This window comes from Phalangium opilio, unplaced genomic scaffold (assembly GCF_054372755.1).
Source record: "Phalangium opilio isolate 3A_F unplaced genomic scaffold, DU_Popi_V2 ptg000087l_1, whole genome shotgun sequence".
In the NCBI taxonomy this organism is placed as follows: Eukaryota; Metazoa; Arthropoda; class Arachnida; order Opiliones; family Phalangiidae; genus Phalangium; species Phalangium opilio.
In genome coordinates, this window is record NW_028324192.1 from 2,793,118 (window position 1) to 2,804,448 (window position 11,331).

Genomic DNA, 11,331 nt, shown 5'->3' on the forward strand with positions numbered 1-11,331 from the left:
AATGTTATTTAAAATCGAGGTAAATTTTTAATTATTGTTCAATCGAGATGAAATCACTTTCAATGAGTGTTCTATAGGGAATTAAGCTGAATTCGGTCAAACATTTCTCCAGAAAAAAATGCATTCAAAAGTGTACCGAAAAAATCGCATGTTTTTTTTCTTCAAGATACAAAATCCGTGACAACGATTTCTTATTTAAAATTGAATTTTAACAGTTTTTTGAATGAATATCGTTACATTTGCTTGAATTAAAGCAAAAAGTATAAAAATAATGCTTTCAGTGAACATATTTGAAAATAGTGAAGAAATACTCAAAGTATGGTTCTTTGGCCGTGAAACGTCGATTTTGAAAATGTTATTAAAAATCGAGGTAAATTTTTAATTATTGTTCAATCGAGATGAAATCACTTTCAATGAGTGTTTTATAGGGAATTAAGCTGAATTCGGTCAAAAATTTCTCCAGAAAAAAATTCATTCAAAAATGTACTGAAAAAATCGCAGGTTTTTCTTCTTCAAGACACAAAATCCGTGAATACGATTTCTTATTGAAAATTGAATTTTAACAGTTTTTTGAATGAATATCGTTACATTGCTTGAATTAAAGCAAAAAGTATAAAAATAATGGTTTCAATGAATATATTTGAAAATAGTGAAGAAATACTCAAAGTATGCTTCTTTGGCCGTGAAACGTCGATTTTGAAAATGTTATTAAAAATCGAGGTAAATTTTAAATTATTGTTCAATCGAGATGAAATCACTTTCAATGAGTGTTTTATAGGCAATTAAGCTGAATTCAGTAAAACATTTCTCCAGAAAAAAATGCATTCAAAAGTGTACCGAAAAAATCGCATGTTTTTTTTCTTCAAGTTACAAAATCCGTGACAACGATTTCTTATTTAAATTGGAATTTTAAGAGTTTGTTGAATGAATATCGTTACATTTGCTTGAATTAACGCAAAAATTACAAAAATAATGGTTTCAGTGGTTATATTTGAAAACAGTGAACAAATACTCAAAATGTTTTTCTTAGGCCGAGTTACGTCGATTTTGAAAATGTTATTAAAAATCGAGGTACATTTTTATTTATTGTTCAATCGAGATGAAATCACTTTCAATGAGTGTTTTATAGGGAATTAAGCTGAATTCGGTCAAAAATTTCTCCAGAAAAAATGCATTCAAAAAAGTACCGAAAAAATCGCATGTTTTTCTTCTTCAAGATACAAAATCCGTGACAACGATTTCTTATTGAAAAATTTAATTTTAACAGTTTTTTGATTGAATATCGTTACATTTGCTTGAATTAAAGCAAAAAGTATAAAAATAATGATTTCAGTGAACATATTTGAAAATAGTGAAGAAATACTCAAAGTAAGCTTCTTTGGCCGTGAAACGTCGATTTTGAAAATGTTATTAAAAATCGAGGTAAATTTTTAATTATTGTTCAATCGAGATGAAATCACTTTCAATGAGTGTTTTATAGGGAATTAAGCTGAATTCGGTCAAACATTTCTCCAAAAAAATGCATTCAAAAGTGTACCGAAAAAATCGCATGTTTTTTTTCTTCAAGATACCATATCCGTGACAGCGATTTCTTATTGAAAATTTAATTTTAACAGTTTTTTGATTGAATATCGTTACATTTGCTTGAATTAAGGCAAAAATTACAAAAATAATGGTTTCAGTGGTTATATTTGAAAACAGTGAACAAATACTCAAAATGTTTTTCTTAGGCCGAGTTACGTCGATTTTGAAAATGTTATTAAAAATCGAGGTACATTTTTATTTATTGTTCAATCGAGATGAAATCACTTTAAATGAGTGTTTTATAGGGAATTAAGCTGAATTCGCTCAAAAATTTCTCCAGAAAAAAATTCATTCAAAAAAGTACCGAAAAAATCGCAGGTTTTTCTTCTTCAAGACACAAAATCCGTGAATACGATTTCTTATTGAAAATTGAATTTTAACAGTTTTTTGAATGAATATCGTTACATTGCTTGAATTAAAGCAAAAAGTATAAAAATAATGGTTTCAATGAATATATTTGAAAATAGTGAAGAAATACTCAAAGTATGCTTCTTTGGCCGTGAAACGTCGATTTTGAAAATGTTATTAAAAATCGAGGTAAATTTTTAATTATTGGTCAATCGAGATGAAATCACTTTCAATGAGTGTTTTATAGGGAATTAAGCTGAATTCGATCAAAAATTTCTCCAGAAAAAAATGCATTCAAAAAAGTACCGAAAAAAATCGCATGTTTTTCTTCTTCAAGATACAAAATCCGTGACAACGATTTCTTATTGAAAAATTGAATTTTAACAGTTTTTTGAATGAATATCGTTACATTTGCTTGAATTAAAGCAAAAAGTATAAAAATAATGGTTTCAGTGAACATATTTGAAAATAGTGAAGAAATACTCAAAGTAAGCTTCTTTGGCCGTGAAACGTCGATTTTGAAAATGTTATTTAAAATCGAGGTAAATTTTTAATTATTGTTCAATCGAGATGAAATCACTTTCAATGAGTGTTCTATAGGGAATTAAGCTGAATTCGGTCAAACATTTCTTCAGAAAAAAATGCATTCAAAAGTGTACCGAAAAAATCGCATGTTTTTTTTCTTCAAGATACAAAATCCGTGACAACGATTTCTTATTTAAAATTGAATTTTAACAGTTTTTTGAATGAATATCGTTACATTTGCTTGAATTAAAGCAAAAAGTATAAAAATAATGCTTTCAGTGAACATATTTGAAAATAGTGAAGAAATACTCAAAGTATGGTTCTTTGGCCGTGAAACGTCGATTTTGAAAATGTTATTAAAAATCGAGGTAAATTTTTAATTATTGTTCAATCGAGATGAAATCACTTTCAATGAGTGTTTTATAGGGAATTAAGCTGAATTCGGTCAAACATTTCTCCAAAAAAATGCATTCAAAAGTGTACCGAAAAAATCGCATGTTTTTTTTCTTCAAGATACCATATCCGTGACAACGATTTCTTATTGAAAATTGAATTTTAACAGTTTTTTGAATGAATATCGTTACATTGCTTGAATTAAAGCAAAAAGTATAAAAATAATGGTTTCAGTGAATATATTTGTAAATAGTGAACAAATACTCAAAATGTTTTTCTTAGGCCGAGTTACGTCGATTTTGAAAATGTTATTAAAAATCGAGGTACATTTTTATTTATTGTTCAATCGAGATGAAATCACTTTTATTGAGTGTTTTATAGGGAATTAAGCTGAATTCGGTCAAAAATTTCTCCAGAAAAAAATGCATTCAAAAAAGCACCGAAAAAATCGCATGTTTTTTTTCTTCAAGATACAAAATCCGTGACAACGATTTCTTATTTAAAATTGAATTTTAACAGTTTGTTGAATGAATATCGTTACATTTGCTTGAATTAAAGCAAAAAGTATAAAAATAATGGTTTCAGTGGTTATTTTTGAAAATAGTGAAGAAATACTCAAAATATGCTTCTTTGGCCGTGAAACGTCGATTTTGAAAATGTTATTAAAAATCGAGGTACATTTTTATTTATTGTTCAATCGAGATGAAATCACTTTCAATAAGTGTTTTATAGGGAATTAAGCTGAAGTCGGTCAAACATTTCTCCAGGAAAAAATGCATTCAAAAAAGTACCGAAAAAAATCGCATGTTTTTCTTCTTCAAGATACAAAATCCGTGACAACGATTTCTTATTGAAAAATAGAATTTTAACAGTTTTTTGAATGAATATCGTTACATTTGCTTGAATTAAAGCAAAAAGTATAAAAATAATGGTTTCAGTGGTTATTTTTGAAAATAGTGAAGAAATACTCAAAATATGCTTCTTTGGCCGTGATACGTCGATTTTGAAAATGTTATTAAAAATCGAGGTACATTATTATTTATTGTTCAATCGAGATGAAATCACTTTTAATGAGTGTTTTTTAGGGAATTAAGCTGAATTCGGTCAAAAATTTCTCCTGAAAAAAATGCATTAAAAAAAAACCGAAAAAATCGCATGTTTTTCTTCTTCAAGATACAAAATCCGTGACAACGATTTCTTATTGAAAAATTTAATTTTAACAGTTTTTTGATTGAATATCGTTATATTTGCTTGAATTAAAGCAAAAAGTATAAAAATAATGGTTTCAGTGAACATATTTGAAAATAGTGAAGAAATACTCAAAGTATGCTTCTTTGGCCGTGAAACGTCGATTTTGAAAATGTTATTAAAAATCGAGGTAAATTTTTAATTATTGTTCAATCGAGATGAAATCACTTTCAATGAGTGTTTTATAGGCAATTAAGCTGAATTCAGTAAAACATTTCTCCAGAAAAAAATGCATTCAAAAGTGTACCGAAAAAATCGCATGTTTTTTTTCTTCAAGTTACAAAATCCGTGACAACGATTTATTATTTAAATTGGAATTTTAAGAGTTTGTTGAATGAATATCGTTACATTTGCTTGAATTAACGCAAAAATTACAAAAATAATGGTTTCAGTGGTTATATTTGAAAACAGTGAACAAATACTCAAAATGTTTTTCTTAGGCCGAGTTACGTCGATTTTGAAAATGTTATTAAAAATCGAAGTACATTTTTATTTATTGTTCAATCGAGATGAAATCACTTTCAATGAGTGTTTTATAGGGAATTAAGCTGAATTCGGTCAAAAATTTCTCCAGAAAAAATGCATTCAAAAAAGTACCGAAAAAATCGCATGTTTTTCTTCTTCAAGATACAAAATCCGTGACAACGATTTCTTATTGAAAAATTTAATTTTAACAGTTTTTTGATTGAATATCGTTACATTTGCTTGAATTAAAGCAAAAAGTATAAAAATAATGGTTTCAGTGAACATATTTGAAAATAGTGAAGAAATACTCAAAGTAAGCTTCTTTGGCCGTGAAACGTCGATTTTGAAAATGTTATTAAAAATCGAGGTAAATTTTTAATTATTGTTCAATCGAGATGAAATCACTTTCAATGAGTGTTTTATAGGGAATTAAGCTGAATTCGGTCAAACATTTCTCCAGAAAAAATGCATTCAAAAGTGTACCGAAAAAATCGCATGTTTTTTTTCTTCAAGATACAAAATCCGTGACAACGATTTCTTATTGAAAAATTGAATTTTAACAGTTTTTTGAATGAATATCGTTACATTTGCTTGAATTAGGTATTGTGGAAAAACTTTGGCTTTCTACGTTACGTTTGAGATCCCACAACGCCGCTCCCGGGTGGGCTCGAACCACTAAATTATTTGTTAACTGCTGAACGCGCTAACCATTGCGCCACGGAAGCTCAGAAATTAAATGGTTGTCACGTATTGTGGAAAAGTTTTGACTTTTTACGCTACATCTGAGACCCCACAACACCTCTCCCGGGTGGGCTCGAACCTTCAACCTTTCGATTAACAGCTGAACGCGCTAATCATTGCGCCACGGAAGCCCAAAAATTAAATGTTCGTCAGGTATAGTGGAAAAACTTTGGCTTTCCACGTTACGTTTGAGATCCCACAACACCGCGCCCGGGTGGGCTCGAACCACCAACCTATTGGTTAACAGCCGAACGCCCTAACCATTGCGCCACGGAAGCCCAAAAATTAAATGATCGTCAGGTATTGTGGAAAAACTTTGGCTTTCTACGTTACATTTGAGATCCCACAACGCCGCTCCCGGGTGGGCTCGAACCACTAACCTATTAGTTAACAGCCGAACGCGCTAACCATTGAGCCACGGAAGCTCAGAAATTAAATGGTTGTCACGTATTGTGGAAAAACTTTGACTTTTTACGTAACATCTGAGACCTCATAGCACCGCTCCCGGGTGTGCTTGAACCACCAACCTTTCTGTAAACAGCCGAACGCGCTAACGATTGCGCCACGGAAGCCCAAAATTTAAATGGTCGTCCGGTATTGTGGAAAAACCTTGACTTTTTACGTCACATCTGAGACGTCACAACACCGCTCCCGGATGGGCTCGAACCACCAACCTATTGGTTTACAGCCGAACGCGCTAACCATTGAGCCACGGAAGCTCAGAAATTAAATGGTTGTCACGTATTGTGGAAAAATTTTGACATTTTACGCTACATCTGAGACCCCACAACACCTCTCCCGGGTGGGCTCGAACCTTCAACCTTTCGATTAACAGCTGAACGCGCTAGTCATTGCGGCACGGAAGCCCAAAAATTAAATGTTCGTCAGGTATTGTGGAAAAACTCTGACATTTTACGTTACTTCTGAGACCTCACTACACCGCTCCCGGATGGGCTCGAACCACCAACCTATTGGTTAAAAGCCGAACGCGCTAACCATTGCGCCACGGAAGCCCAAAAATTAAATGGTCGTCAGGTGTTGTGGAAAAACTTTGGCTTTCTACGTTACATTTGAGATCCCACACCACCGCTCCCGGGTGGGCTCGAACCACCAACCTATTGGTTAACAGCCGAACGCGCTAACCATTGAGCCACGGAAGCTCAGAAATTAAATGGTTGTCACGTATTGTGGATAAGTTATGACTTATTACGTTACATCTGAGACCCTACAACACCTCTCTCGGTTGGGCTCGAACCACCAACCTATTGGCTAACAGCCGAACGCGCTAAGCATTGAGCCACGGAAGCTCAGAAATTAAATGGTTGTTACGTATTGTGGAAAAGTTTTGCCATTTTACGCTACATCTGAGACCCCACAACACCTCTCCCGGGTGGGCTCGAACCTTCAACCTTTCGATTAACAGCTGAACGCGCTAGTCATTGCGGCACGGAAGCCCAAAAATTAAATGTTCGTCAGGTATTGTGGAAAAACTCTGACATTTTACGTTACTTCTGAGACCTCACTACACCGCTCCCGGATGGGCTCGAACCACCAACCTATTGGTTAAAAGCCGAACGCGCTAACCATTGCGCCACGGAAACCCAAAAATTAAATGGTCGTCAGGTGTTGTGGAAAAACTTTGGCTTTCTACGTTACATTTGAGATCCCACACCACCGCTCCCGGGTGGGCTCGAACCACCAACCTATTGGTTAACAGCCGAACGCGCTAACCATTGAGCCACGGAAGCTCAGAAATTAAATGGTTGTCACGTATTGTGGATAAGTTATGACTTATTACGTTACATCTGAGACCCTACAACACCTCTCTCGGTTGGGCTCGAACCACCAACCTATTGGCTAACAGCCGAACGCGCTAAGCATTGAGCCACGGAAGCTCAGAAATTAAATGGTTGTTACGTATTGTGGAAAAGTTTTGACATTTTACGCTACATCTGAGACCCCACAAAACCTCTCCCGGGTGGGCTCGAAACACCAACCTTTCGATTAACAGCTGAACGCGCTAAGTATTGCGCCACGGAAGCCCAAAAATTAAATGTTCGTCATGTATTGTGGAAAAACTCTGACATTTTACGTTACATTCGAGACGTCACAACACCGCTCCCGGGTGTGCTCGAACCACCAACCTTTCTGTTAACAGCCAAACGCGCTAACCATTGCGCCAAGGAAGCCCAAATATTAAATATTCGTCAGGTATTGTGGAAAAACTCTGACATTTTACGTCACATCTGAGAACTCACAACACCTCTCCCGGGTGGGCTCGAACCACCAACCTTTCGATTAAAAGAAGAACGCGCTAACCATTGCGCCACGGAAGCTCAAAAATTAAATGGTCGTCAGGTATTGTGGAAAAACCTTGACATTTTACGTCACATCTGAGACCTCACAACACCGCTCCCGGATGGGCTCGAACTACCAAACTATTGGTTAACAGCCGAACGCGCTAACCATTGAGCCACGGAAGCTCAGAAATTAAATGGTCGTCAGGTATTGTGGAAAAACTTTGGCTTTCTACGTTACATTTGAGGTCCCACAACACCGCTCCCGGGTGGGCTCGAACCACCAACCTATTGGCTAACAGCCGAACGCGCTAAACATTGAGCCACGGAAGCTCAGAAATTAAATCGTTGTCACGTATTGTGGAAAAGTTTTGACTTTTTACGCTACATCTGAGACCCCACAACACCTCTCCCGGGTGGGCTCGAACCACCAACCTTTCGATTAACAGCTGAACGCGCTAACCATTGCGCCCCGGAAGCCCAAAAATTAAATGGTCGTCAGGTATTGTGGAAAAACTTTGGCTTTCTACGTTACATTTGAGATCCCACAACACCGCTCCCGGGTGGGCTCGAACCACCAACCTATTGGCTAACAGCCGAACGCGCTAACCATTGAGCCACGAAAGCTCAGAAATTAAATGGTTGTCACGTATTGTGGAAAAGTTTTGACTTTTTACGCTACATCTGAGACCCCACAACACCTCTCTCGGGTGGGCTCGAACCACCAACCTTTCGATTAACAGCTGAACGCGCTAATTATTGCGCCACGGAAGCCCAAAAATTAAATGGTCGTCACGTATTCTGGAAAAACTTTGGCTTTCTACGTTACATTCGTGATCCCACAACACCGCTCCCGGGTGGGCTTGAACCACCAACCTTTCGGTTACCAGCCGAACGCGCTAACCATTGCGCCACGGAAGCCCAAAAATTAAATGGTCGTCAGGTATTGTGGAAAAACTTTGGCTTTCTACGTTACATGTGAGATCCCACAACACCGCTCCCGGGTGGCCTCGAACCACCAACCTATTGGTTAACAGCCGAACGCGCTAACCATTGAGCCACGGAAGCCCAAAAATTAAATGGTCGTCAGGTATTGTGGAAAAACCTTGACTTTTTACGTAACATCTGAGACGTCACAACACCGCTCCTGGATGGGCTTGAACCAAAACCTTTCGGTTAACAGCCGAACGCGCTAACCATTGCGCCACGGAAGCCCAAAAATGAAATGGTCGTCAGGTATTGTGGAAAAACTTTGGCTTTCTACGTTACATTCGAGATCCCACAACACCGCTCCCGGGTATGCTTGAAGCGCCAACCTATTGGCTAACAGCCGAACGCGCTAACCATTGAGCCACGGAAGCTCAGAAATTAAATGGTTGTCAGGTATTGTGGAAAAACTTTGGCTTTCTACGTTTCATTTGAGACCCCACAACCACCAACCTTTCGATTAACAGCTGAACGCGCTAACCATTGAGCCACGGAAGCTCAGAAATTAAATGGTCGTCAGGTATTGTGGAAAAACTTTGGCTTTCTACGTTACATTTGAGATCCCACAACACCGCTCCCGGGTGGGCTCGAACCACCAACCTATGGGTCAACAGCAGAACGCGCTAACCATTGCGCCACGGAAGCCCAAAAATTAAATGCTCGTCAGGTTTTGCGTAAAAACCTAGACTTTTTACGTCACATCTGAGACCTCACAACACCGCTCCCGGATGAGCTCGAACCACCAACCTATTGGTTAACAGCCGAACGCGCTAACCATTGAGCCACGGAAGCTCAGAAATTAAATGATTGTCACGTATTGTGGATAAGTTTTGACTTTTTACGCTACATATGAGAGCCCACAACACCTCTCCCGGGTGGGCTCGAACCTTCAACCTTTCGATTAACAGCTGAACGCGCTAATTATTGCGCCACGGAAGCCCAAAAATTAAATGTTCGTCAGGTATTGTGGAAAAACTCTGACATTTTACGTTACATTCGAGACGTCACAACACCGCTCCCGGGTGTGCTCGAACCACCAACCTTTCTGTTAACAGCCAAACGCGCTAACCATTGCGCCAAGGAAGCCCAAATATTAAATATTCGTCAGGTATTGTGGAAAAACTCTGACATTTTACGTCACATCTGAGAACTCACAACACCGCTCCCGGGTGGGCCCGAACCACCAACCTATTGGTTAACAGCCGAACACGCTAAACATTGAGCCACGGAAGCTCAGAAATTAAATCGTTGTCACGTATTGTGGAAAAGTTTTGACTTTTTACGCTACATCTGAGACCCCACAACACCTCTCCCGGGTGGGCTCGAACCACCAACCTTTCGATTAACAGAAGAACGCGCTAACCATTGCGCCACGGAAGCTCAAAAATTAAATGGTCGTCAGGTATTGTGGAAAAACCTTGACATTTTACGTCACATCTGAGACCTCACAACACCGCTCCCGGATGGGCTCGAACTACCAAACTATTGGTTAACAGCCGAACGCGCTAACCATTGAGCCACGGAAGCTCAGAAATTAAATGGTCGTCAGGTATTGTGGAAAAACTTTGGCTTTCTACGTTACATTTGAGATCCCACAACTCCGCTCCCGGGTGGGCTCGAACCACCAACCTATTGGCTAACAGCCGAACGCGCTAAACATTGAGCCACGGAAGCTCAGAAATTAAATCGTTGTCACGTATTGTGGAAAAGTTTTGACTTTTTACGCTACATCTGAGACCCCACAACACCTCTCCCGGGTGGGCTCGAACCACCAACCTTTCGATTAACAGCTGAACGCGCTAACCATTGCGCCCCGGAAGCCCAAAAATTAAATGGTCGTCAGGTATTGTGGAAAAACTTTGGCTTTCTACGTTACATGTGAGATCCCACAACACCGCTCCCGGGTGGCCTCGAACCACCAACCTATGGGTCAACAGCAGAACGCGCTAACCATTGCGCCACGGAAGCCCAAAAATTAAATGCTCGTCAGGTTTTGCGTAAAAACCTAGACTTTTTACGTCACATCTGAGACCTCACAACACCGCTCCCGGATGAGCTCGAACCACCAACCTATTGGTTAACAGCCGAACGCGCTAACCATTGAGCCACGGAAGCTCAGAAATTAAATGATTGTCACGTATTGTGGACAAGTTTTGACTTTTTACGCTACATATGAGACCCCACAGCACCTCTCCCGGGTGGGCTCGAACCTTCAACCTTTCGATTAACAGCTGAACGCGCTAATCATTGCGCCACGGAAGCCCAAAAATTAAATGGTCGTCAGGTATTGTGGAAAAACCTTGACTTTTTACGTCACATCTGAGACCTCACAACACCGCTCCCGGATGGGCTCGAACTACCAAACTATTGGTTAACAGCCGATTGCGCTAACCATTGAGCCACGGATGCTCAGAAATTAAATGGTCGTCAGGTATTGTGGAAAAACTTTGGCTTTCTACGTTACATTTGAGATCCCACAACACCGCTCCCGGGTGGGCTCGAACCACCAACCTATTGGCTAACAGCCGAACGCGCTAACCATTGAGCCACGAAAGCTCAGAAATTAAATCGTTGTCACGTATTGTGGAAAAGTTTTGACTTTTTACGCTACATCTGAGACCCCACAACACCTCTCCCGGGTGGGCTCGAACCACCAACCTTTCGATTAACAGAAGAACGCGCTAACCATTGCGCCCCGGAAGCCCAAAAATTAAATGGTCGTCAGGTATTGTGGAAAAACTTT

General features: G+C 38.5%; 2 non-coding genes across 2 annotated transcripts; both read right to left on the reverse strand.

Moving 5' to 3' along the window:
• Nucleotides 1-5,950: 5,950 nt before the first annotated feature.
• Nucleotides 5,951-6,023, reverse strand: TRNAY-GUA (transfer RNA tyrosine (anticodon GUA)). The gene has a single exon. It is a non-coding gene; the product is annotated as a tRNA-Tyr (tRNA).
• Nucleotides 6,024-8,449: 2,426 nt separating this feature from the next.
• On the reverse strand, nucleotides 8,450-8,522 carry TRNAT-GGU (transfer RNA threonine (anticodon GGU)). The gene has a single exon. It is a non-coding gene; the product is annotated as a tRNA-Thr (tRNA).
• Nucleotides 8,523-11,331: the final 2,809 nt, after the last annotated feature.